Here is a 5,791-nt window from a genome sequence, read left to right as displayed (position 1 = left end):
TTCTCGCATCGCATTTTAAAGTCACAGAAACGCCATTTCCCATTTCAGTGACTTAAACCAGGACTAAACTAGGACTAAACCGTTTTCAGTCCTGGTCTGGTCCCGGCCTCAATCCTGTGTGGGAAGTGTGTTTTTAAAAATACCTGTGTACGTGTAAACGGGGCCTTATACAGGTTTGGTGCTGTCTTCCTCCCGATGGAGGCAGGACGACAGCAAAACCTGCGTAAGGCCACATGTACATGTACATGTATTTTAAAAAAACTGAGACGTTTCCCTTCATTTGTTCCATCTTCTACAGCAAACGGTGAATTCACTTCTGAAACCGAATCTTTCTAAAAACTCCGGGTAGAGTGGAGATTCTGTAAAACTACAGTTTGGCGTTTGCGTGTAAAGTGTAAGGAAGTCGGAAGGGCTCATAACAAACGCAAATGCCGCAACACAAACTCAAAAACAAACGCCGCAACAAAAAGCCACAACAAACCAAAAAACTCCAAAAAAAAAAAAGCCACAACGGAAGCGACAGCGGGACTATTTTAATGCAAACGCCACAAACAAATACAAGTCCCGCGGTCACTTCTGTTGTGGCTTTTATTTTTTGTGGCGTTTGCATTTGTGTTGTCACGTTTGTATTTGTTGCGGCGTTTGTGTTTGTTATGAGCCGCCACGACTTCTGTAAAAGTGAGACAAAAAGTGCCAAAAGTGTGACCAGTGTTTCCCTTTAGATCTGATGATGATGATGATGATGATGATGATGAAGCATTTAGAGCAGCAGCCACATTTCTTCTGCTGAAACTCTCTTCATGTGTTTCGTTTTCAAAGAGCCGATGTTTCAGATCCACGACCAGAGACAAATGAGGCTCAGAGGTCAGTGATTTTACCACTTCTTTATCAGATCTGTGGAGAGGCGAGCCCGATCACTAATGCACATTGTTTTTCCAGGTGTTTGTGAGTAAAACTTACAACTGTAATGAAATAAACGCTACAGGTTTGAATCTAATCCAGGCGCCGCCCAGAGGTTTGGTGTAGTTTTGACGGCGCTCGACGGAGGATTTATGCAGGTCGATGAAAACGAAAACGATGCTGTGTGCACGATGTTATTTTGGAAAACGGAGGGAGGGAAATATTCGTTTCTCAACATGCCTGGATATGTGTGAACGTCGTCTAAATCATCACAGCAACATCACGTGACTCTGAGGAAAACCACAGGAAGGAGTCCAAACTGTCGGCTATGAAAACAAACTCAAAAAAGAACCTAATAACATTTACATTTTCAACTTTTAACTTTTAAATATTCAGCACAGACCTGGGCTTTGTGCAGCTCCGGGGCCACATACGGCTCTTTATTTGACTCTGATCGTCCCGTTTAAGATCATTTGGAATTACAAAATAAATAAATAAACTAAATAAAGGTGTCAAATTATCGCGTTAATTGTGATTAATTAATTCCAGTCATGTTAATCTCATTTTTAATCTCTAACTTTACTGTTTCTGTTTGCGAGTTGCCTTATTATAAAATCTGTTTTTAAGTGTTGGTGGGACAAAAACACATCGCTCCTGCAAAGAATTGTCATTTTCATTCCCGTTCCCGCTGCATTTGCGATAAACCTGCACATGTCTGATCTTTGAAAACATCACGACAAACACAGAACAGACTCACCATCAGCAGAACATCCCCTCTGTCACAGAAAGAACATCTATATTCCACTGAGTCGTCCACTTTTAGTCCGACAGAAGCTGAACCACATCAGCGCACAAGAGCGTTTTTTGGTTTTTTTTCTCCTCTTAGTTTATGCAAATTAGTCATGTGGTTTTAAGTTTAGTTTCTGTGAGAGTTGCACAAATCTGCATTAAACACATTATAATGTCAAACGGGCTGATGTGGCTCTAGAGTGGTGATGTTTATATGTCGTAAAGTTGAATTTATTTATGCAAATTAGTAATAAATAACTAAATAAATGACTGCATCCGTTAAACAATAAATCATGTTATAAAGTCATTTTTTTTGTTCTGTATCAGTCTTTTGATCTGCCACAATAATGTAATAATGAATTTAAATGAAAATACCTCAAATTGAAGCTTTTCTCAGCAATTTATAGGTGAGATTAAAAAAGAGATTAATTGGATTCATTTATTACATATCATAATTAATTAATCGCTCAATTTTTTTTTAATCTCTTGACAGCACTATTTATAATTTTACCTCATGCGTGGAGTAAAACTACATTGCTTTTATTTTAGAGGTGCCCAAGATTTTCTCATCCACGTACAAAATGACACAATACGTAAATCAAAACGTGTGCGTACAATTAATATTCTGCAGATTTGAGTGAAACATTTTGGCCTGACCCTCAAATAATTTCTGATTCTCATGAGGCTCCATGGAAAAAAATAATTCCCACTCCTGATTCAGCGCAGATATTTTCAAGGCCTCAAATTCAATAAATCAAAATTCAGTGTGAAATTCACAGTGAGAAATTTCACAGCAAAGATCCAAGACGCCAAGGCAGAAGCGTCGACCCTGAGTGAGCGACGAGGATCCATGTTTTTATTCTGAATGACCTTTAAAAAATGAATTTATATGTGTACATTTTCAAATTGTTTAAAATTCAATATGAAAAAAACTAAAATAAATAAATAACATTTTTTTATCAGAGTTAAAAAATTCAAAGTGAAATTCAGCAACGTTTAAAATTCTAAATCTGATGAAATAAATTATTCTCTTCCATAAAACCGGCTGCAAACACGTGTCAAAAATCCAGACTGTGGATAGAAGCGGCTCCAGACAAATGAAGCTGGTCGAGGTCTGCGCTCCATATTCGCCAAGTTCGGTGTTTACAATAGAGCCCGGTCAAGCAGAAGTAAACAACAAGGCAAACAAATTCAAGTAATCACTTGGCACTATTTTCTCTCCGTACGTATCACTGCACCACTTGTTTCACTTTGTTAACTGCTCAGAATGTTAACGACAACATGTCTGACTACGACACCGATGATGAAGAAACTGATTTTAGCACAGAACCAATGGGAGATCTTTTTGAACCCGAATATACTAATGCCGAAATTCACCAGAGAGAGTTAGACGAAATTAGGCAGAGAGAGAGAAGAGGCGAATATTCCGAGCAGTTAACAAAGTGAAACAAGCGGTGCAGTGATACGTACGGAGAGAAAATAGCGCCAAGTGATTATGAGGTCTGACTTTTTAGAGGACGGAGGTTTTGTGGTGCAAATGTATCACTCTTTTGAACACATGTTGTTTTGAGAAGAAAAACGCTTTATTTTACTGTCCCCAGACAACCTGCCGAACTACTTTCCTCAGCACCAAAACCGGCCAGGATCTCGACTCACCGGACGCTGTCGGAGGTAAAGTCAGAGTTGATGCACGACACTGCTGATGGGGACGACACACAGATTCATGTCAAAAAACCTGAACTATCCCTTTAAGCCACAGGTGTCAAACATACGGTCCGGGGGCCAGATCCGGCCCTCCAAGACCTTTAATATGGCCCTCGGGTGATTTTCTACAAAAATATTTTAATTATATTTTCTATTAAAATATTGGTCATTTCTTGCGTCGCTGAACATAGCGTCTCTGTACGTGGCCCCTCCCACCAGAGCAGCACAAATGAAGACTTGTCTCTTTCCAAACGCTCTTAAAGGACGATCGTTTTGACTGTTGACCGTGACACCCTCATCAGAAAAATGTCCAACATGAGAAAAGTGGAGCCGAGTGCAGGATTTTACAACAAAAATGGACTTATTCATATTTACATACAAGTTCATGTTAAAACATTGTGTTGAAATTGCATTTTTCTTAAAGTTTCAGGTTGTTCATAATTGTGGCGGGGCTCTATCAAAAACTTAGGCAAGATCGAGATTCTGCAGGTGCAGGTGGTTTATTGTGCCAGTGTCCAAAGTGCAAAAATCCCAAAAACAGTGCAGAATATTTACAGTGAGCAAAACGTCCAAAAAGTATTTACAGCGAAGAAACAGGGTCAAGTTCAGCGTTAACTGTCCCCTTTAAGATTCTGTACAGCACCCGACGTTACCTGCTCTGTACCCGGTGGCAGACTGATTAACAGCCAGGAACGGCTCCCCTTTATACCACCTGACTCCTCCCACTGAGCAACACATCAAAATCACTCTAAAGACAAACAATTTAACCATAAACCTACCTTGTCTATGCTACGTTGAGCACACAGTAATAATGTACATTAAATGTCAAAAATAATAGCTGAAAAACGTAAAGAAAATCGTATTACATAATGCGCGTCACATGGTCAGCACCACGGCGCGAACAGCACCTATTTCAACTACCAGGAAATAAAGGCTCGGTTTGGCAGAGGCGCCGCGTCGAAGGAGAGAGAGACGGCGTCATCGGACAGGTAGGAGACAAGTGAAATAAATTACTCTAACGCGCTCAAGTGTGCAGCCTTGGCGAATTAGTAACGGAGGAAAGAGGGGAGAAGGCGATAACAGTGAATACGGCGCGAATGAATGAAACAGCGGGGAAACGGGGAATGAACTCGTGTGTGCGGGATGACTCAGCGTGTGTGCGCGCGGGCACGTCAGTGCAGACCGCGGTTACGTGTAGGGGGGGAAACGCCACCGAAAATCATAGACGGACTGGCTCCGTCACAATAATATTGTAATATTGTGTAAAAGAAAGAGTTTATCAATTAAAAAAGATTTCTGTAATAGATTTGTGTTTCTCTGCACAAATATTTGAACTTATTGTTATTTTTGGGGTTTATATGACATGAGTTTTCTGATCCGGACACTTTGGGATCAAAGTCGGTTGGACACGACCCCCAGAACAAAATGAGTTTGACTCTCCTGGTTTAAGCATTTGTTAAGGTTGGTCAAATTCCAGAGAAAAAATAATGCAGTATTAGTAAATCATTCTCTCATGGCTTACTAATCATTAATAAATGCTCAAATTTGTACTTAAATATACATTTACAAATGCACACACAAATGGTTAGTTCATGAGTAATTAAGTAAGAAATACTTATGAGTAACTATTTACAGCACAGATGAATTAAGTGCAAGTTAAGTGCTAATTCAGGTAGTAATTAAGTAGTTACTAAGCGTGAATCATTATTAATTAAGTCTTTGTTCATGCTTTATTAAGGCTAAATAAGGTGTAGTTATTATAAAGTGTTACCACTTATTTCAATAGTCCTTCTAGTTTCTGAATAAGAGCTGTTTGGATGTAAAAAATCTGCCTCTGTTTCCTCCGTTAACGCTTGACCGGAGCCCAGTTCCTCCAAACCAAAGAGTCGATGAATTCCCGTCTGCTCTTCTGGTTTGACGGGGGAAGGCGCTTGGCAACGAGACACGACTGCTGTCAATCAAACGTGATTCTAACGGCAGCGGGAGTCGACCTTGGGGGAAGCGGTGCCACTTCTTCTGTTATTAATGTTCATATCTTGATTTATGGAACACGGCGGCTCGAGGGTTTATCAGGGAGGCAACCGGGACCCGAACGCAACACCAAGAACGAAGACAAACCGTGTGTCGTCTGTGCGATTTTCAATATAAAACCAAAAATAAGAAAGCGAAAAAAAACAACTATTTTCTTCATTATTTGTCTCCAAAACCAAAATGAAAAAACAGATAACGATTCGGTTTTTTTTTCAGTTTTCAATTTTGTGTTTAAATGAAAAATGGGAAAAAAACGGATAACGGACGTTTCCTGTTCACGTGACATAAACTGTGAGGCCAGACTAAACCAGGACTGAACCAGGACTAAACCAGGACTAAACGGACTGAACCAGGACTAAACCAGGAC

General features: G+C 39.9%; 1 long non-coding RNA gene across 1 annotated transcript; it reads left to right on the top strand.

Moving 5' to 3' along the window:
* Positions 1–775: 775 nt before the first annotated feature.
* Positions 776–1,415, top strand: LOC129411520 (uncharacterized). Its single transcript, XR_008633331.1, has 2 exons — positions 776–864; positions 940–1,415. It is a non-coding gene; the product is annotated as an uncharacterized LOC129411520 (long non-coding RNA).
* The last annotated feature ends 4,376 nt before the right edge of the window (positions 1,416–5,791 follow it).

The sequence above is a fragment of the Boleophthalmus pectinirostris genome, unplaced genomic scaffold (assembly GCF_026225935.1).
Source record: "Boleophthalmus pectinirostris isolate CB_2022bp ecotype Guang Dong unplaced genomic scaffold, ASM2622593v1 HiC_scaffold_5, whole genome shotgun sequence".
NCBI classification, from domain to species: Eukaryota; Metazoa; Chordata; class Actinopteri; order Gobiiformes; family Gobiidae; genus Boleophthalmus; species Boleophthalmus pectinirostris.
Note: the sequence above shows the minus strand (reverse complement) of the source record. Positions and strands in the feature narration are given on the sequence as shown.